The sequence below is a fragment of the Onychomys torridus genome, chromosome 5 (genome assembly GCF_903995425.1).
Source record: "Onychomys torridus chromosome 5, mOncTor1.1, whole genome shotgun sequence".
NCBI classification, from domain to species: Eukaryota; Metazoa; Chordata; class Mammalia; order Rodentia; family Cricetidae; genus Onychomys; species Onychomys torridus.
The window spans coordinates 62518509-62541317 of record NC_050447.1 but is presented as its reverse complement, the minus strand read 5'-3'; the positions used below and the strand labels follow the sequence as shown (position 1 = coordinate 62541317).

Below are 22809 nucleotides of genomic sequence, written 5' to 3'. Positions count from 1 at the left end.
AGTAGCAATGAACATTGATGAACAGGTGTCTCTGCAGTTAGACGTAGAGTCTTTGGAGTACAGGTTCAATAGTGGTACAGCTGCAACTTGAGATAGATTGTTAGTACATAGGAAGGGGCCAGGGTGAGGGGAGGGAGATCTTCCAAGGAAGGGGAGATAAAATATAATAAACTAAAGATAAAATGGGGGAACATAGTGAGTACAGGTTCAATAGTGGTACAGCTGGAACTTGAAATAGATTGTTAGGTACATTGAAAAGGACCAGGTTGGGGAAGAGGAGTCTCTAAGGAAGGGGAAATAGAGTATAATATTATAGAGATAAAATGGGAGGAACTAGAATAGGATTAAAAGAGGACAGATATGGGAGGGCAGGGTAAAGGAAGGAATATGGAGAGATACAACTAAAACTAATGTCCTTCCGAAAAACCGTATTGAAACTTGCTACTATGGAAGCTTCCTAAAATATATACCTATACAAAATAAATTTCAATGGAGTTGTCATATAATGGGGAGATAATGACCTAACTAGACATCTTATATCACCAAGTAAAACCTTCAGTGCCAGCAACGGGTGACATCTTGTTAATTTGTTGGCCAAAAGGGTCAAAATATCAGTCTATTGCCAAGGCTCTTAGTTATTCTCCCACAGACTAATGGTAAGGGGTGGTGACTAAAGACATCATTAATGTTATCAAGCATGGAGAAATAGATTAGAATCCCAACTAGAAATGTTACCCTTACTGATTAGCATTCATAGTACTGCAAGGTAATCTGCATACTATAAAAAAGTAATCATCAGTATAACTCATCTACAATCACTGATACCTACAACAGTAACCTCTTACAAGAAAAATTGGTTTTGTTTGGGAGTAGCCAAATAGTTTTGAACATTAGATTTAGGCTCATATGTGGTGCTATTGTGTTCCCCAACATATTGTGTGTTCCCTGAAATAAACATATCTGGGGTCAGAGAACAGACAGCCACTAGACAAAGCCAAAAATGGTGGCTAGAAAATGGGAAGAGTAAGCTATAGCAGAAGTTGGGTGGTGGTGGTACACACCTTTAATCCCAGCACTTGGGAGATAGAGCTAGCTGGATCTCTGAGTTCAAGGCCACTTTTGAAACAGCTAAACATGGTGACCCACGCCTTTAATCCCAGGGAGTGGGGGCAGAAAGAGAAAGGTATATAAGGTGTGAGGACCAGGAACTAAAGAAAAAAAAGCATGTAGGAGAAAAAAGCATGTATTTAGTTAAGCATTTGGCTGGAGAAGCATTCAGGCTTTGGAGCAACACAGTTCAGCTGAGAACCATTGGGATGAGGACTCAGAAGCTTCTAGTCTGAGGAAACAAAACCAGCTGAGGAACTGGCGAGGTGAGGAAACTGTGGCTTGTTCTGTGTCTCTGATCTTCCAGCATTCAACCCAATAACTGGCCTCGGGTTTGAGTTTTATTAACAAGTACCTTTAAAATTCCTACTACACTCATACTATAAGATGGCCATACCTGAAACAACTAAAGAGCAAAGATCTGTGTGTATAAATGTGTGGGTTTCTATGTTTCTATGTGCCTGCAAGATGCCCTATTGCAATAGTGTCACAAACCAACCAATATATGACTGGATTTAAGGCCATTTCATGAGATGGAACCCATCCTTAACCTGAGTAGGGTCCCAATAACCTGAGATCAGATAGGTCAGGGACCTACTAGAAAAACAACATTCTAGTGTTCTGTTAAAGGAATCTAGAAACAGATCGGGACTTCTTAAACTTTTTACTTAAGTCTCGTTACTGAAAAATTTGTATTTTTATTCATTGAATATAAGCTTATAGAAAGGATATGCTGAAAATACATAATGAGGAGTTGAATTTAAATCAGTTCCTTGGTATGCACGTACTTTTACCACTTATTAACAGCAAAAAATAAATTTGCATAAATATGAACCACAGGCATGCTTATTTTCTTAAATGTAAATAATACTATATCTTGGCTGAATATTTGATACTTTAAAGCACAACACACATTGAATGTTTATCTGAGTTGACTGACATTTTGATTTTGTCAATCTTGGAATAAATGCTGCTTTGCATATACTCATAGTTACAGCACAAATCTTATAGATCCTGCTTTCTTAAACTTATTGCATTCACAACACCTCTTGCCTGTGAAAATATTTCTACATGATCCTAGGTCTGTAGGACTATAAAGCATATGTAGAAATCAAATATTCAGAGACAAAAATGTAATCAAAACTATGTTCTTCAAACAGCATAACATTTACCTTTTTAATGTTATTAAAAGATAACATCTCATATTTCTATTTAAGAATTTAAACTAAATATCCAAATAACATTTAATCAATTATTTTAGTTCCTAGTTGAACTTGATAGCATCTTTTTCCATTTTGTTTCCAGGTGAGTTTGTTTTTCTTCCAAACATACCAGTCTTCCCTTCTTCTGGACCAAAACATTGAGTCTCAGTGTTCTTATTTGTAGATGATATTGCCACATGCTACCACTTTGCTTTGACAGAGTTCAAAAGCAAGAAAAGAATATAATCTCCACCATTATTTTATACAAGAAATTATTTAACAGAAATGAGAAACACTATCTTTTTATTGATTTTTTTTTAATACAAGTCTTTTATTGTCCCAAAAGACACTCCAAATCGTACTTAAATGAAGAATCTTGTTTCTGGAGCAGGGTAACTGAGGTCTTACTCATCAGCCTACTGCACTGTTCCCCTTTCAGACACATAGATTCCAACCAAAAACTTTCTGATATCCTTGTTTTTAACTGTTGTGGTGTGCTGAATCAGAGCCACTGAATTTGAAACAAGTTCAATATCATTTCCTTCAAGGATTAATTCATCCTTTTGGGCTTGAGAGACAGAACAAGCAACGCCTGTCCTCATCCGAACCCTGCGGATGTATTTTTCGCCCAAGAAATTTCGGATTTCAACCAAGATCCATTCTCCTGAATAACGACGTTTGATGGGGAAGTGGGCATACACAGACCTCATCTTGTAGCGGAAGCCCAGTGTAACACCCTTGATCATGTTCTGAACGTGACAGTGGCCAGTTCCTTTCTGTTACCCCACCATTTGTCAACCTGGAGCCTCTTCTTCCTGAGGAGACTCAGCTCTACATTGATGTGATTGAAGTCCCTCCAGAGGTTTCCTCGGGGGCCCTTCACAATGACTGTGCGCCCCTTCAGAGTGATGTCCACATTTTCTGGAATGTCCACTGTCTGATGGCTGAGAATGGTCTTCATTCTTGCAGTAGCTGGGGCAAAGAGAAAACGCCCTTCCCTTTTTATTGATTTTTGAAAGTGCTATGCAAATTATGCCATTGTCACAGTGCTTTTCAAACTACACTAGATTACTTCCTGGAGCATTTTAAATTTATCAGGATACGTGGATTAAAAATATTTCAGTGTATGTATTACTCATCACATTTCTATGGTCTGTGTAGTTTTCATATCTATGAATGCCACTAACTAGAATTATTGTTTCCCATTAGAAGAAAGAGTGACTCTTCTTTTAAAGACAGAATTGTAAAAAGAATAACAGCAATGAGTAGATCTATAGAAATACCCACTGTATCAGAAAACACTACTTTATTTATTTATTTTTTTATGTTGGGCACTTCCTCTGGATTATTTCACTTAACCCACATGAGAAAGGTAATTATTCTTTTTTTTTCATTTTCATTCGTGTGTGTGTGTGTGTGTGTGTGTGTGTGTGTGTGTGTGTGTGCGCGCGTGTGTGTGTTCTGTGTGTACAAACCTGCGTGTGTGTATAGGGGTATACAAAGAGAATTGAACTCGATTTCAATGCTAATCATGAATTAGTGCAAAAGTCACTGACATTAGCAATGAAAAGAAGATTAGCTCACTGTCTATATAGAAATTACAGTTATCACTTTGTCCCTCTAGTGCGTACTCACTATTATTGTTTCAAATTCTGAGGACATGCACAGAATTCAGGGACTGACACATGTCATTGGACTGAAAAATGAACTCAAAAAAGCTTTTTTTTTCCCACCCTGGTGTTAAATTTCATGTTCTGGGCACCTGTATTAAGTATAATAAGGACCACATGTTTAATATCAAAGTTCTCCATAAAAGGAACCTTTCAATTAAAACTATAAAAATAAATTGACTCATACTTTTCTTGTCCTCTCTCTCCTCTTCTGCCTGCTCCTTGTCTCTCTCCCCTCCTTCTCATCCTCATCTCTCCTCCTTTCTCTTGTCATCTTGTGCTCCATGTTCCCATATCCCTTTCTCTCTACCTCTGTCTGTTTCTTCTTTTTCTATATTGGAAGCTTGTTTTTTAAACTTTGCCAAGCGTCTGAGCAAGGAGGCATTGTGTTTGAAGCATGACTCCCCTAAATCACTCTATTGGAAGCCTTCCAAGTACAGAGTAAAGAAGGTTTGGCACCCAGGTCCATTAGGAGTGAAATGTAACCAACTTCAAATGTTTTCAGATTTACTGATGCAAGGCCACTTTATGAAGTGGCAGTGGAATATGAAATGGGCTTTTAGCCTGAAATAGGATCTCAATATTTCTTTAACCAGCACCCCATACAAATATTATCTTTAAAGCACCATTAAAGGATGGGTATTATCCTTTAACTATTTCATCTTGCTTAGTATAGTTTTTCTGGAAAGATAATTTTATGCAGGAAACATAGACCCTGTAAATTAATATTTTTCTATTAACTTTAAAACAGTAAATAGTAACTTTGACACCAAGAAATAGGAAAGAAAAATATCATTCCTTTACTCACTTTGCAGAGACAATCACTTTAAAGTATGTTCAATTCCATTCCTGATTGATTATTCTTCCTTGTTCTGTGTGCATGTGTCTGCGTCTAAGTTTGAAGACACTTACCTAAAAATAAGTATTTAGAATTCATGTTGTATAGATAAAATATGGATACCTTGGGCTCTCTTTCTTTCTTTTTTCAGGGAGAAAATAACTTATTCAGCTCACACTTCTAAGTCACAATCCATCCTTGAAGGAATTCAGGACTGAAACTTAAGCAGGAGCTTGAAGCAGAGCATACAGAGGAACACTGCTTACTGGCTGCTTTCTGGCTTGTTCATTTTTCTTTCTTTTTTAAAAATTTTTAATTTTTATTATTAAGAAATTTTCTATTCATTTTACATACCAATCACAGATCACACTCTCTTCCCTTCTCATGCCCCCTAGCCTTCTCCCCAACCCACTTCCTCCGAGGCAAGGTCTCCCATGTGGAGTCAGTAGAGCCTGGAGCATTCAGCTGAGGCAGGTCCAAGCCCTTCCCCCCTGAGCCAAAGTTGTGCAAGGTGTTCCAGTATAGGCACTGGGCTCCAAAAAGCCTGCTTATGCACAAAGGATAGATCCCGATCCCACTGCCTGTGGGCTCCCTAAACAGTTCAAGCTAAACAACTGTTTTACCTATCTAGAGGATCCCTCTTTAGACTACTAGCAATAGCCGAGAGGGTGCCTGAACTGGCCTACTCTGGTCATTAGATTAGTGAATATCCTAACTGTCATCATAGCGCCTTTATCCAGTAACTGATGGAAGCAGATCAGAGACCCACATCCCTGTGCCAGGAAGGAGTCCGATCAATGAGAGAGAGGAGGAATTCTATCAGCAAGAGACACTGAGATCATGATGGGAAAACATACAGAGATGGCCAGCCAAGCTAGTGGAAAGTCTTTCTTATTTTTAATAAGTATTTATTGAACATTAACTAGGCATATTGCTTAGGTGTTGGTTTTCTGTTTTCATAAATTTCATGATTTGTTAAGTTGAAGCGTGGCTAATTTACAGAGTCCCCCATCTGGCCATCTTTGAACAAAAAGAATTCCACAGATATTATGGAGGGAGCATAAGTTATTAAGATTACTGGTAATCATTGAGCCAATTTAAATACTTGTACCAGTTATTAAATGTAAAAAAAATTTAAAAGCAGTCTCATGTTACCCAGGCTGGCTCAAACTTGTGTGGCCAAGGAGGACCTAAACTTCTGATCCTCATGCCTTTACCATGTATTGCTGTCATGCATCACTACATTGGATTTTATGCGGTTAGAAACTGAAGCTAGAATTTCTTTTATGCTAGGCTATCATTCACCAAGTATATTACATTCAAAATCCAAATGTAGGATATTTCTGTTTTAAGCAGTTCTATCTTGTTATGGTCTATAAATTCCATTTTTATTAGAAAGGACCTCATAATGATTATAGTTGATATTTTAGAATTTAATAAATATTACTTTGCTTGAAGAAGTGACACCAAAATTAAAACTAGAATCAAATCATTTATCTTTGAAGTCAATTTATTGAGAACTAAGAAAGCATGGGAGAATTTTGTGCTCTATATTCACAATTTAAGGTTTAAGAGTTACATTTCTATTTAACACATTTCTCCCTCATCAAACTCATCAGGTGGAATAGTTCATTTGGTTTGGGAATTAATAGCTTATAAAGTTGCATAAAATAACACAAGATAAAACTTTAAAACTTATTTGTTGATGTGTAGAGAATGATACATCTCTATCATATGCTGTCCTTGAGACTCAGGGACATCTCAGAAGAGTGGAGGTAATACCATAAAATTTTAAAAGTCAGAGGTCAAGAATGATTTAAAAAAAAAAACAAAAAACAGTTCTTGTTTTCTGGACCAGTAGAGATGTTGCACTTATGAATTGCAGCACGTGTGGATGCTTGCGCAGGATCAATACCTTCAGCATTCCAACATGGATAAGAAAGGCTCATTAGTGCCTACCCCTCACAGAAGAGATATTAGCAGTTGATAGTAGCTGGAGAAGGAAGAATCAGTTTTTTTCAGGAAGGTGGTTCCAGGTCTGATGGCAATGCTAAAGTTGATAGCTTCACACATTTGTGCATTTGGATAGTAATCCTTTTGAGTTTACCAATTTTTTTTTTTTTTTATAAAAAGGGGGAGTTTAATCAGGAGGGCAACATAGGAACAATCTGGTAGAAGTTGGAGGAAATTGTGGGAGTGGACTGTAGGCAGATTTTTCTATCCCATCTATCATCACCCAGATATCCACACAGAGACTTATTATTAATTATTAAAGCTCTGCCAATAGCTTAGGCTTGTCCCACTAGCTCTTACAACTTAAATGAACCAATTTCTATTCATCTATGTGTTGCCCCATGATTTGTGACATTTATCTGTCCTTCTGCATGTCTTACTCACTATCCATCTAGCTGGCAACTCCACCTTCTTCTTCCTAGCATTCCTGCTGCCCTGAAAATCCTGCCTACATTATTGGATTTATAGCTTTTATTAAACCAATCTGAGTGATACATCTTCACAATGTACAAAAAAATATTCCACATCATTTACCTCTTTGAGTCTAGGTAAAAAGAAAAGGTTTTAACTATAACATAGTATAAGTATATACAATAAGAACAATTATCAGATATTACCTAAATAGAAAGGAAAGGTATTAAGTTTAACAAACAAAACTATACATAATAAGAACAATGATTAAGTAAGAATTACACTTACAATGACCAGTACATTTGTATTTGGCAACTTTAGAAAAATACTCCATTGTTTGGACTCTCTTGATGAGTCCAAAATTTTATTCCTAATATATCTTCTATCATAACCAAAGAAAACTATAACTATTTAGATTTTAGCTCTAGCAGAGACCCAAGAAGGATACAATTTTACTTGAGTAAACTGAAAGTTCAGAGCAAACAACTTCCAAATCTAGAAATGACAGAAATAGCTGGCTGCCTAGATAGTCACCCAAGATTTCTCTGTAATGTAATCTTCTGCCTACAGGCCTAGAATATCTGACAGACTTTACTTTAAAGCAGGAATTTTGAAGGATAGTCCTACCTTGTGTTGGAAAAGTTAGGCAGTCACTTTCTTTTGTGTCATGCTTGTCCAGTTTAGATAGCACACCATCATCAGTTGAGGCAAGGGCAGTTTCTTTAGCCAGTGGCTAGCTTTTTCCAAAGGAAAGCAAACTCCATGTGGAGGATCTTTGATGCTCATTATGTTTTCTGAAGTAGATTGTGGCTGTCGGGAGCAGACATGTCTCATTGTCATTAAAAGCCTTATGTTATTAAAATAACTTAAATACAATATTCTATATATCTCTGAAGTATTTGAAGACCATCTGTCTGTCTGAAACATATCTCTGTTTGACCTTGAAAACACACCTAACATGGCCAAAAATTTGATTGCTATAGATGACTAACTACTAACCTATATTTTTTAATTATCACAAGCAGTTTATAATAATAATTTTCAAGGACTAAAAATTACATTGTTAAATGAGGAGCATAGGTATAATACCTTAAACAATGGCGTTTTTTGAAACCTTTTGTTAAGCTTTCAGAGATCTTATGGGGAAATACATGTCCCCACATTGGACACCATTTGTAGGTAGACTTTTTCTGTCCCACATGCCATCTTCCAAATAATCACACAAAGACTTAATATTAATTATGAAACCTTGGCTGATAGCTTAGGCTTGTCCCACTAGCTTTTATAACTTAAGTTAGCCCATTTCTATTCATCTATGTGTTGCCACATGACTTGTGACATTTACCTGTCCTTCTGCATGTCTTATACCCTCTCCATCTGGCTGGCAACTTTGCCTTCTTCTTCTGAGTATTCCTGCTGCCCTGAAAATCTTGCCTAGCAATTGGCTGTTCAGCTTTATATTAAACTAATCTGAGTGACACATCTTCACAGTGTACAAAAAATATATATACTCCACAGTAATGGACCTCATCAAAAGTCACTGTACACATGTATGGAATTCTCAAAGAATAAGTAATAATAATAAATTGTAAAATAAAAGGATAGACACAAGTTACCATGATTTGACTACTAAAGCACATTCTCACCTCAACAATGTATAGCTTCGATAAGAACATTGCTCTTTCCCCATATTTTAAGATTAAAATAAATTATATGGCCTAAAAATACTGAGACCCAGGCTTGTCTCCACTGAAAATATGATTGGATCGATTCTTTCCCATCTTAGTTTCTTTCAGCAATTTCAATGTGTTTTTAATCTGCAGATAAAGCTGAGGAAGCACTGTTTTAGTTAGAATACAGATTGTTTCTCAGCTTCCGGGCAGCTAATGAAGAGGAAGCTTTGACAATTATATTATAGGAAAAGCCACTTAATTAATAATGTCTGTTAGGTTAAAAGCAGACCAATCATTCAGGATAAATACTACACTTAGTGGTCCTGGAATTAAGTAGATTTGTCCTAAGGGATTCTCATAGGAAGAAATATGTGAACATAATAAACAATATCACTATTGCTGCATAGCAAAACAATGATGGGGACTGGGGATTGTGCTTTCACAGCTCTGATTTTCCTGACTTCATTTTTTTCCCATAACTGTGTTATTAGAATTCAGAAAGGAGAGGGACTATAGAGGAGGTATGAACATACAGACATTGATTGACAGTTTCTTGCACTATCTCACCTGGCATGATCTCAGTGAACATGGTTTAGATGTGGCATAGTTATCTCTGTATTGACTCTGTCGTGTTGAACAAAAGACTTCAATTTCTTTAATGATCAAAGAAAACAACCTCTAAAAGTAATTAGGGAAGAATGAAGAGTAAAATTGGTAGCAATAAATGGCCAACAGAGGGATTTTATTTTAAAGTTAATCTTGGTTGATTTGCAAGAGCAGAGAGAGTAGATTTTAAGTTCCACTTATCTTTGTAAAGGGATGATAACAGTGAAAATGAAGAACAGTGGAACTCACAAGAGCCTATCTATATTGTTTCAGGAAATGTTTTAGAATTTGGACGTTATGTATCTGAACATCAAATTTAATGAAAACTTTATCTCTCATTGTGGCAGAGATGGAACATCTTAAACTCTTCAAGAAAATTTAAAAGCTGGCTTTCCTTGTTCTCCCTTTCTGTTCTTGATCCAGCTGGGATCTCCTGCTCCTCTAAGCTCTCTTTCCCTCAAACCTTGCCCTTCATTACTCCCACTCTCGTCCAGGTTGTTCATGTAGATCTCATCCATTTCTCTGTCATTGGGCAATCCCTGTGTCTTTCTTAGGGTCCTGTTTTTTAGGTAGCCTCCCTGGAGTTGTGAGTAGCAGTCTAGCTTTGGGAGGCACCCTGGCAGTGGGAACCAGACCTGTCCTTACCACATGAGCTGGCTGTTTGGTGCCTGGGGCATATGCAGGGACACTTTGCTCAGCCTGGAAGGAGGGGACTGAACCTACCTGTACTGAATCTACCAGGTTGAGCTGAATCCCCTGGGGAGTCTTGTCCCTGGAGGAGATGGGAATGGAGGGGAGGGGCTGGGGGGAAAGCAGGGGCGGGGGCAGGAGGTGGGAGGACAGGGAACCCATGGCTGATATGTAAAATTAAAACACAAATATAATTTAAAAATAAATAATAAATAAATAAAAATAAAAACAATAAAAAAGCTGGCTTTCTTGTGAAAAATTATTAAGATTAATATTTACAAGATTTTGATATTGTGACATTAAAAAAGGCATATTATACAATACAAAACACATCATCTTCCTATGTAATAACTTAGAACTAATTCTCACTGGCATTGTATCTGAGGGCAAATCCTTGCTCATTTGGATTGAATAGTTGGAATTGTTATTGCTACTTCTCCACCATGCTCCTGTAGCTGCTAGCCAATCGTGGGAGCCTTGGCCCTACTCTAATTTTGCAGAAACCTAGATTTGAAAGTTCATCAAAACTTTGTGTCATATTGTCATTTGATGTGATGGAATGTTAGCTGTACATGGTAAGTGATAAAGATATAAAATGAGCTAAAATGCCACTAAATAATTCAGTAAAGCCCCACCATTTTAAAAAGTAATAATATATCAATTTCTATGCTAAGAAATATTTTTATCTAATTTGTGGCAAATTTTTGGGAGAGTAGTATCATTCCTTGTTTTTGTTTGTTTAAGTTTAGAGAGCCATCCCAAATATTGTGGATAATCATGGCTGGCATTAGAAGACTTTGGTTCCATACAATCTCCATTGTTTTGAGAGAAGTAGTGAATCAAAGATGATTCATGACTCATGATAAACAGAAAAAAAAAAAAAACGTTTTGGAGGAGATAGAAAGACTAAGAGTGTGGTGTGTGTGTGTGTGTGTGTGTGTGTGTGTGTGTGTGTGTGCATGTATGTATGTGTAAGAGAGAGAGACAGAGACAGAGGGACAGAGAAAGATAGACACAGAGAAAGTACCAGAGAGACAGAGACAAAGTCAGGTGAGAGAGTTGCTGTGTTGTACAAATTTCTTTTTGACAGTACCTAGAAAATAGAAAGCAACAAATGTAACACTTTTTATGCTAAAGCTTTGTTTAACTTTATTTAAAAAATTAGAGCACTTTGTTTTGTGATAACAAATAAAGATACTTGTGTATCCTTAAACTCTATTCAACGAGAGAGGTATAGAAGAGTAGTATGGTCTAAAATTACTGTTACATTTTGACAAATATTTATCATTTGTATTTATATAAATTAAATATATTTTAATATATTTATCTCTCTATATCTATCAATAGATAGATAGATAGATAGACAGACAGACAGACAGACAGATAGATAGATAGATAGATAGATAGATAGATAGATAGTGACTGGACTGGAATCTGGATAGATGGTAACAGATGTTGCAGTTTTAATTTCTTTCCATAACTCTTCCCCAGTATAGTTTAATCTGATGGTCAGTGTTAACCACCAGCTTGACAGAATCTAAAATCACCTTGAATACAGATCTTTAATGTGTCTATGGAGAATAACCTTGATTAAGTTACTTGATTGTGGGTCCTAGGAAGCCCATTTTGATCTCTATGTAAGTGTAGAGAAAATGAGATGAACACTAGCCATCATGGATTTATTGCTCTCTTCTCCCTAATGTGAAAGTAATGTGACCAGCTGCTGCAAGTTCCTGTGTTCTGGAATTGTGAGTTAAAACACATCCTTTCTCCCTTTGGTTGCTTTAGTTGAGGTATTTCATCACAGCAACAGAAAAAGAAACTAGCACAGTCACTTAACTATTAATGTAGAAGAAACCACAGAGGGGAGAAAAATTAAACAGGAAACTTTAAGAAACACTAAATTTAGTGAGCTTGAAGTATTGGGTAGCCTAGTGTATCCATGCATAGGCACTCAGAAATAACTGCCACTTTCTTGGTTATCTAGAGTTTTAGTATTGGCAGTTGCTCTGTGTTATGGAGCCTGGATGATCTACCCTAAAGCCACAGGGTGATAATCAGTGTTTCAGTTGGAGCTATGATCTCATCTGAGAATGGACCAGGGAAGGATGTGCTTTCCTATGCAGCAGCTACCAGCTACGACTACTATTAAGAGGATTTTGTCATAAGATTAACATTTTTTTTGTTGGTTGCACAATATCAACTATTGTAACCTGCTGGTTCTGTAGTCCTCTCTATTTAGTGGTTCAAAACTTGTTTCTTCAAGATACCGAAAGGGAAATGTGTTCTAGTAAGTTGGAAGTCAGCCCACTCTGAGATGTTATCAACATACATCTATAATCAGCGATTCATCTCAGTTTTGCTTCATTCTATTGCTTGGATCACAGGTAATGCTTTGTAAGAAAGGGACACAAGATTATTAAGGGCTATAGAGGCAGACCAGTCATTAATGGTTAGCTCATATCCAAAATGTCAAGAGTATTCAGATGTTAATACATAAGGGCCACTTTAGTCTATAGTGTTTGTCCAACACATGTCTAGATAAGGATCTCTCCTGTCTCTGAGAAGAGCAAGTATTAAAAATGATATCTTTAGGTATCACACATGATAAGCTCATGTTCTACTGCTGAACAATACCCACACTCCTTTTTATTTTGAGGAAAGGTAAAATTAAGTTTTCAATTCACCTTTATTTTATTAATTGTAGTATCTCACACATTTAAATCAATCTTAGCTTATTAGAGAAGGTACTTACCATGCAAGCAAAGCACAATGGCCCTCACTCACTCACTCACTCATTCATTGGATAGTACATTTAGTATCTTCATCCCTTTTGTTGTCTTAACTTAATATGTATGCAGCTTTAATTCATGTCTTAGGACTCAATTTTAAAGTTTAGGAGAAACAACGTAGTTACTATTTTTCAGTTCAGGACTTTTATAGTAGTAAAGTCACAATACCTCTCTTAAGCACAGTTGACAACATTAGAATCTTAAGTAGTACCACACCATAGAAAATTATGCCAAAAGCAACCCAAAGGAATATATTACATGACAGATAATCTTGTTCTTAAAACAGCTTCATGAGCTAAGTTTTCACTCACACACTTGAAAGGTTACAGAGTAAAACCATAATTTGCTTCAGTGAGCTAACTGTATGTCAGGTGAAATTTTATTATTTTACGGTGCCAGAGGTATAATTTATGTCAAGTACTTGACAGATATTTAAATTGCACAACTTGAAGAATTTTGACATATGTATTCTCTATGAAACCATCACTACAATGGAGATATTAAACATTTTTCTTCCCCCTGAATGACTCTTTAAGGCATTGTGCAGTTCATCTCTTTCAACCTCAACTGAATGGATGCTGCCTGTAATATTAACTGGATTGTATTTTCTAGAATTAAAATAATATTTATTGTATTTAATGGGTATGTATGTGTGTCTATGTGTGTACATTTGGTGTGTGTGTGTGTGTGTGTGTGTGTGTGTGTGTGTGTGTGTGTGTATAAGTGCACAGGTGCCCATGGGTCACTTGGATCCAGAGTACAGTTATTTTTGAGCTATCACATGAGTGCTCATTTCTGAACCTAAGGAGCCATCATTGTTTTTAGCCTCAGAGGCATCTTTCTGGCTTTTCTTTATAGTTATTAATTAAGACTAGATGGTACACTTTATCAATGGCTTCCTTTTTGCTACAATTGATAAAACCATGGAATTGTTTTATCTTTTGGATGATTTTTCAGTGCTACTATTATAGTAATAATCATAATTATTCAACATACATCTAAATTCTATTTTTTAATATTTTCAGAATTTGTATGTGTCTTCATGGGAGATGGTACTCTTTAGTTTTCAAATTTGTATTTTTTGTCTGCTTTTGCTATAAAGCTAGTTTGGTAAACTAAAACAAGAGATATAGCCTTATTCACTATTTACTGAAAGAGATATGTAGAATTTGTGTTAGCATTACAAATATTTGTCTAATTCTCCTGTGAAATGTAGGCTTACACATTATCTAGTATTGAGTTTTCAAATTATTCAATTTCTTTTATATTTGCAGGACTGTTCAAATGCTTTACTTTATTCTGAATAAATTGTAAACCATGTAGTTTTCACTTCATCAGAGTTGCCTCCTCAGTCATGGGTGCAGATTGGTTAGAGTATTCCTTGTTCATCATAGCTTCAGTGTTTGTAGCACTGGCCTTTGTTTTGCTGTTGACATTCCAATTTATCCTTGCTATTAGTTTTTGCTGCTTTCACTCTCTATATATAATTTTACATGATATTTGGCAGAAATAGAGTTGTCTTCTTAAGGTCTTCTCTCATTACAAAGCTGCTTTTGTCAGGTCTCTTATAGGGGTATTTATTGTCTGTAATCATTCATATTTAAAGAATGAAAAAACTAGATTGATTATTGATATCCATCAAAAAAAGGAAAGCAATATCTATCAGAAAATAGGAAAACCAAGAATGTTACCACCTTGACTATTAGGGTGCTGAGATCCTTAGCCTATCTGACCTCATGCTATCCAAAAAGTCCTCTCAACTTTGTTTTATATATAATGTGCAAATACTTAATATTCTACTTGGCAGGAAGAATGAAATGAATTAAACTCTAGTGGGTGGAAAGAAAATGGTCCCTGTAGGGAGTGCCACTATTAGGAGGTCTGGCCTTGCAGGAGGAGGTGTGGTCTTGTTGGAGGAAGTATATCACTGTGGAGATAGACTTTGAGGTCTCATATATGGTCAAGATACCTTATAGTGTCTTTCTGTTGCCTGCAAGTCAAGATGCAGAACACTGGGCTACTTCTCTAGCACCATTTTGGTGGTATTGTGTTACTCAAAATATTGTGCACCCTTATAAATTTATCTGAGGTCAGAGAACAGATACAAAGGCTAGAAAATGGTGGCACTCACGCCTTTAATCCTAGTATTCCAGAGGCAGAAATCCCTCTGGATCTCTGTGAGTTCAAGGCCACATTGGAAACAGCAAGGCATGGTGACACACGCCTTAAATGCCAGAAAGTGAGCCTTTAATCCCAGGAAGTGTGGGCAGAAAGCAGAAAGGAATGTAAGGCATGAAATCCAGGAACTAAGCTGGTTAAGCATTCAGCCTTTCAAGAAGCAGTTTAGCTGAAATTCATTTGGATAAGGACTCAGAGGCTGCCAGTCTGCGGAAACAGGATTAGCTGAGGATTTGGCAAGGTGAGGTGGCTGTGGCTTGTTCTGCTTCGCTGGTCTTCTAGCATTCACCCCAATAACTGGCCTCAGGTTTGATTTTGTTAATAAGGCTCTTGAAGATTCATGCTACACACCATGTCTGCCTGCATGCCACCATGTCACAGCATGCTGATAACTGAGTATACCTCTGAAAAATGTAAGCCACCCCAATTAAATGTTTTTCTTTTATAAGAGTTTCCATGTTCATGGTGTCTCTTCATGGCAATAGAAACCAAATGTAAATTTTTTTCTTCTCAGTAGTAGAAGTAACTTTTGATTATTTTTAATTAGTGTATTAGTGTTTCTATCACCATGAAGGGATGCCATGACCACAGCAACTCATATAAAAAATATTTATCTGGGGCTAGCTTACAGTTTGAGAAATTTAGTCCATTATCATTGTGGCAGGACATGGCAGTGTTAAGGAAGGCATACTGCTGAAAATGAGCTGAGAGTTATAGAACTTGATCCACAGACATCAGGAAGTGAACTAACTGTGTTTCATGCTGAGCATATGAGACCTTAAAGCCCAATCCTACATTGATATATTTCCTCCAACAAGGCCACCCCTACTCCAATGAAGCCATACCTCTTCATAGTGCTACTCCCTGTAGGGGCCATTTTCTTTCAAACCACCGCAATGGGGTAAAAGATTTTTCAGAGAAAACATTTGGGTTCAAAGTACTTAGCTACTTGGGAAGATTCAAATGTGAATGAAAGTTCAAATAAACAATTACAGACAGTGAACTTTCATGAGACTTGTATTTTAGAGCTGCCATACTTGTGAACAAAGTCAATGTATGAGCACCAATTACTTTTAGAAATCCTCCCATGACCCAAGAAGGCTGCTGGATGTAATTAACAGAAAATGAAATGAACAGTGTCAGTATCTGATGGTCATTAAATGCTACTTATATTTAATTCCAACTAGAGGTCACAGACATCTTGTTCAATTTTCCTTCACCTGCAGACCCATTCCTCACAGTGGGACTTTCTCAGAAAATATAGAAATAAAACACATAGTGTGAACTATTTCCTGACCTATGATGAATAGATGAACAATCTACTTTCTAAATTTATATTTTACCAGTACTTTTTTAAAAAGATGCTTAGTATTCAATTTCATAGAATCATTTTATTGTAAATTCTTATATTTAAAATAATTTTGAAAATTCATGAGTTCTTTATTTTCAACATTTTCACCCCCTCCAGTATTCTCCTGTCCACCCCACTCCCTCTCACATGCATGACCTCTTCTTTTTTAATTTTATACTCACTTCACCGCCAGTGCTGCAAAAGTGTCACTTTTATATTGAGGATAACTATAGCAGGAAAATTAGACTTAGAGATTGCTCAGCAAAAGGGAATTATTCCTGGAATTGAAAGCTCAGCTAACTACCATTGGCTGGAGAACCTAAAACTGCTACTTTCCTTCCTAAACTAATATAATTTCCAAGTATATTCTAAATACTTATCCTTATATCCAAAGATAATGTAGCTCTCACCACTTACCAGAGAATCTTCTTTTTGCAGTAGATAGAGACAATTACAGAGATCCTTACTGATCAAAATGTAGAGAAAAACTGACCATGGGGTACCCAATCTAAAATGATACATCTACAACACAATTTCTTCTCACCAAGCTCATGGAACATAAAGAAAGATGGGATGTAAATACTATAAGAAGAAGAGGACCAAGATGCTTGTTGTGAGAAAATGTCACCTATCATTACCTTTCAAAATAAAGGGAGGGCTGAAAGATCAACCTTTGATCAAAGGTGATTTATAAAATAATATAATTGACACACACAAATAATAGTTAGAATTATATATAGGAAGCTAGTGAAAGAAAAAAGATTAGCTAATACATTCAAAAATATAATTTTATTCATGTGCTTTTTTTTAATAATAGAATCTTTAAAATTTTCTGGGTTACATATCCAAATTTTGCAATTATTAAATGTATATAAATTACTCAACTGATCTTCTATAAAAAAGGCATTCAAATTTTCATTACAAAATAATCATCCAAGGACTACAGTTAAAACATTATATATTAATTATTTAGAACAATGTACAAAATGTTATGTAGAATAGAAATTTTAAACATGAAGGGCTCCAGGCAAACAAACATGCATAAAGGCTAAGAGAATATTAATCCTTATGAAAATACAAATTAAAGTAACAATCCAATTCTACTGCACATTTATTATAATGACTACTTGTCATTAAAATATATAAAATATTGACCCCAGTAATGACTAAGAGTAATATAAAGATCCATAGAAAGGCTTGTGCCAGTTTTTTTAGTTTTTATTTTTATTTTTTTAGAGTATGTGTTGGGGTCAGCACAATAAGAAATGGGAGAGATGGACTTAGAAATAAGCCTGAATCTGCATCAGGAACTCTGCTGTTGAGCCCAAGAGCTGATGTCCCTAAGTGAGTGGTTGATTAGGACAACAAAATGGGAACAGTCTGGATTTCTAACACTCAATTAGTGTTACAGTTTGAAACATTGGCCCAGGCTTATGTTTTAAAGATTCAATTGCAAACTTGGGGTGTTATATTTAAGGCTCTAGGGCCCCAAGGTTATGGGACCTTGCAGATGGTAGTAGGTCACTGGGAGCAGCCTTTGCATTTCTCTGGTCGTTGAACATTTCTTTTTTGTTTGCTGGTTTGTTTGTTTGTTTTTTGAGACAGGGTTTCTCTGTGTAGCTTTGAGATTTTCCTTGAACTCACAGAGATCTGCCTGGCTCTGCCTCCTAAGTACTGAGATTAAAGTTTTGCACCACCATCATCCAGGTTTTGAACATGTCTTTAAGTGATTCTCAGCCATTTGAGATTCCTCTGTTGAGAATTCTGTTTAGAGCTGTACCTCATTTTTTTTTTAAGTTGGCTTATTTGGTCTTTTGATGTCTAGTTTCTTGAGTTCTTTATATATTTTGGATATTAGCCCTTGGTTGGATGTGGGTTTGGTAAAGATCTTTCCCATTTTGTCCTCTTGACAGTGTTCTTTGCCTTACAGAAGTTCTACAGTTTCATAAGGTCCCATTTATTAATTGTTGATCTTAGTGCCTATTGATTGGTGTTCTGTTGAGGAAGTTGTTTTCTGTGCCATTGTGTTCAAGATCATTCCACACTTTCTCTTTTATCAGATTCAGTGTATCTGTTTTATGTTGAGGTCTTTGATCCACTTGGTCTTGAGTTTTTTTTTTTAAATGATAGATATGGATCTATTTGCATTTTTCTATGTGCCAACATCCATATATACCAGCACAATTTGTTGAAGATGCTTTCTGTTTTCCATTGTATAATTTTGGCTTCTTTGACAAAAATCAAATGTCCATATGAGTGTGGATTTACTTCTGGGTCTTCAATTCAATTACATAAGTCAACCTGTCTGTTGTATTGCCTATACCATGTGGTTTTTATTGCAATATCTCTGTAGTAGAACTTGATAATATAGATGGTGATGCCTCCAGAAGTTCTTTTATTGTACAGGATTGTTTTATCTATCCTTGGTTTTGTTTGCTTTTTCATATGAAGTTGAGTATTGTTTTTTTCAAGGTCTGTAAAAAATTATGGTGGAATTTTGATGGGAATTGCATGCAATTTGTAGATTGTAGCTCATGCTGGAGAGGATTTGAAACAAGGGGAACACTCATCCACTGCTGGTAGGAATGCAAACTTGTAGAGCCACTTTTGAAACCAATATGGCAGTTTCCCAGAAAATTTGGAATTGATCTACTTCAAAACCCAGCTATACTACTCCTGGGCATATACTCAAAGATCACTCTACCATACCACAAGGACACTTGCACAAATATGTTCATATCAATTTATTTATTATTGCCAGAAACTGGAAATGACCAAGATGTCTCTCAGCTAAAGAATTGTGAAAGAAAATGTAGTACATTCACACAATGGAGTATTACTCAGCTGTTAAAAACAGTGACATCAGAAAATTGCTGGCAAATAAGTTGAACTACAAAAAAAGTCATTATGAGTGAGGTAACCCATATCCAGAAAGATAAGCATACTCGCTCAAAGTTGAATATTTGTTGTCAAATAAAGGAGAACCATGCTGCAACCCATAGACCCAGGGAAGTTAAGTGACAAGGAGGGCTCCAGGAAAGGTGCATGAATCTCACTGTGAAGTTCAAATATAATGGACATTGCTGGTGGAAGGGAGAGGGGCCTTGCAGAGGGAATAGGGATGGGAACAGGGGGGGATCAGGTGGGGGGACGATATAGGGGGAAAATACTAGGAGAGATAACTGGAATCTGGAGACATCTCTGGAATGAGCTAGAAACCTAGAAACCAAGAATGGAAACTACCAGGGATCTGCGAGGGTGACCCTAGCTAACACTCCTAACAATAGAACCTGAATACGAACCTGAACAGGCCATATCCTGTAACCAGGCATTACTTTCAGGAGAGGGACTGGGACACCAACTCAGCCACAAACCTTTTGACCTACAATTTGTTCTGCCTACAAGATGTGCTGGGATAAAGATGGCACAGAAATTGTGGGAGTTACCAACTAATGACTAGCACAGCTGGAGACACATACCCTGAGAGGGAGTATATCCCCGAGGGCCATGACCCAGAGGCAGGATACCCCAGAGACCTAGGATGGAACCAAACATGAATGGCAAAAAAGAAAAGAAGTAATAATAAAGTCAATGAAATGATTCCTAATGATATTCTGCTATACTCATAGGTTGATACCTATCCCAACTGTCATCAGACAGGTTTCACTCAGCAACTGATGGAGACAGATGCAGAGAGACTCATAGCCAAAAATCTGACTCAGCTTAGGGAATCCTGTGGAAGAGGGGGAGGAAGCATGGTAGGGCTGAGTGGTGTCAAGTATAATGTGGTGGTATTGTGTCCCCTGAAATATTGTGCACCCTAATAAACTTATCTGGGGTCAGAGACAGAAAAGCCACAATATTAAACATAGAGGTTAGGCAGTGGTAGCGCACACCTTTAATCCTAGCATTCCAGAGGCAGAAATCCATTTGTTCAAGGGTATAGTCAAGTATGGTGACTCACGCCTTTAATCCCAGAAAGAGAGCCTTTAATCCGAGGGAGTGATGGCAGAAAGCAAAAATATATATAAGGCATGAAGACCAAAACTATAAGCATTTGGCTGGTTAAGCTTTTAGGCTTCTAGCAGCAGTTCAGCTAAGATCCATTCAGATATGAGGACTCAGAGGCTTCCAGTCTGAGGAAACAGGATCAGCTGAGGAACTGCGCAAGGTGAAGAAGCTGTGGCTTATTCTGCTTCTCTGATTTTCCAGCATTCACCCCAATAACTGGCCTCAGGTTTGATTTTATTAATAAGACCATTTAAGATTCCTGCTACACCTGGCACCCAATGTGGGGCTTGAACCCACAACCCTGAAATTAAGAGTCTCATGCTCTACCAACTAAGCTAATTGGGATCACAAGAAAACCCACAGAACCAACTAACCTGGACTAATAGGGCCTCACAGAGACTGAACTGACAACCAGGGAGCCTGCATAGAACTGACTGAGGCCCTCTGCATATATGTTACAGTTATGTAACTTCATCTTCTTGTGGAACACCTAACAGTGGGGTGAGGGTCTGTCTATGACTCTGTTGCCTGCTTTCAGAATCCTGTCTTCCTACTGGATTGTCTAGTCTACCTTTGATAGAAGAGGAGATACCTAGTCTCACTGAAACTTGATATACCATAGCTGGCTGATAGCTATGGGAGGCCTGACTATAGCTGAAGAGAAACAGTGAAGGAGAAATGGGTGGGCAGGGGTGGGGATTTGGAGGGAGGGTGTGGGGAAGGAACTGGGAAGAGTAGAAGTAGAGGAAATATTATTTGGGATGTAAAAGCAAAGAAACAAAATAAATAACAAAGAGACTAGTGAGTTTGAGATGTTTGTGATAAACATGGAAGCAGAGATGGGTACCTAGGATTTGAATAATACCCATTACCTAAATACGAGTAGGAAATACAGACTAGGTTATGTGAACTGCAGGTCACATTTGTAAACAAGAGAAAACACTTATGAGTCAAAACAGAAGAGCAGGAAGAAAAGCAACAGAGAAAATTATTTTGAAGTGATTTTCAGTAAAAGTAAGAAAAAGCATAAGGTGGTTATATCCACAAAGCAAATCGCTAATTTACCTCTCTCTCCAAAACTGGTGAACACTGTGCAATGGTACGGTATACTCTGTAATACTCAGGTTTGTAGGCTTTTAACAGGAAAAGATATGTTTGAAAATACACTATCATCTTATACCTGTCAGAATGACTAAGATCAAAAATACTGATGACATCTTATGTTGGAGATGATGTGGAGCAAGGGGACCACTCCTCCACTGTTGGTGGGAGTGAAAAACTTATACAGACACTTTGGAAATGAGTATAGCAGTTTCTCAGAAAATTGGAAATTTTCCTGGAAACAACCTAGATGCCCCTCAACTGAAGAATGGATAAAGAAAATGTGGTATATATTGGTGGAATTATTAAGGCCACTCCACGTAGTTAAAAGGGAAGTTTATTTTGTGGGGTAACTTACAAATGAAGGGGTAGGTCGCAGAGTCTGGCAAGGTAGAGGGTAGTCCGGCGGCGGCGTTCTCTGGAGAACTCTGCTCGGTCCACCTCTCGCGTCCGGCGTCCCGGAACCAAGAGAGTGAGTTCTTCCCGATCCTTCGTCTTCTGCTTCCTCCTCTGCCCCGCCTTGTGGGTGTGACCATTACCGAAGCCTCAGTGGGGGTTGGAACTTCCAGGCCAATGCTGGGATGCCTATCCACTACAGGTATATATACACAATGGAGTACTACTCAGCAGTGAAAAAAATGACATCATGAAATTTGCAGGCAAATGGATAAAACTAGAAAATATCATCCTGAGTGAGGTAACACAGACTCAGAAAGACAAACATGGTATGTACTCACTCATAAGTGGATACTAGATGTAAAGCAAAGCGTAACCAGACTACAACCCACAGCTCCAGAGAAGCTAGCTAACAAGGAGGACCCTAAGAGGGATGCATGGATTACCCTGGGAAGGGGAAATAGGTGGTATCTCCATGAGTAAACTGGGGGTAAGGGGAGAAATAGAGGGTAGGGTATGGGGGATAAGAACATAATGGATCGAGATGGTCAAGCTGGAACAGGGATAGAGTGAGAGAGCAATGAAAGAGATACCATGATAGAGGGAGACATCATGGGGATAGGGAGAAACTTGGTTTTAGGAAAGTTCCCAGGAGTTCACAATGATGACCCCAGCTTAGACTACTCGCAATAGTGGAGAGGATGCCTGAAATGGCTTACTGCAGTAATCAGATTAGTGAATACCCTGTCATCACAGAGCCTTCATCTAGC

The 22809-nt window shown here is 37.3% G+C and overlaps 1 pseudogene; it reads right to left on the bottom strand.

Moving 5' to 3' along the window:
- Positions 1-2625: 2625 nt before the first annotated feature.
- On the bottom strand, positions 2626-3270 carry LOC118584755 (annotated as a pseudogene).
- Between the last annotated feature and the right edge of the window lie 19539 nt (positions 3271-22809).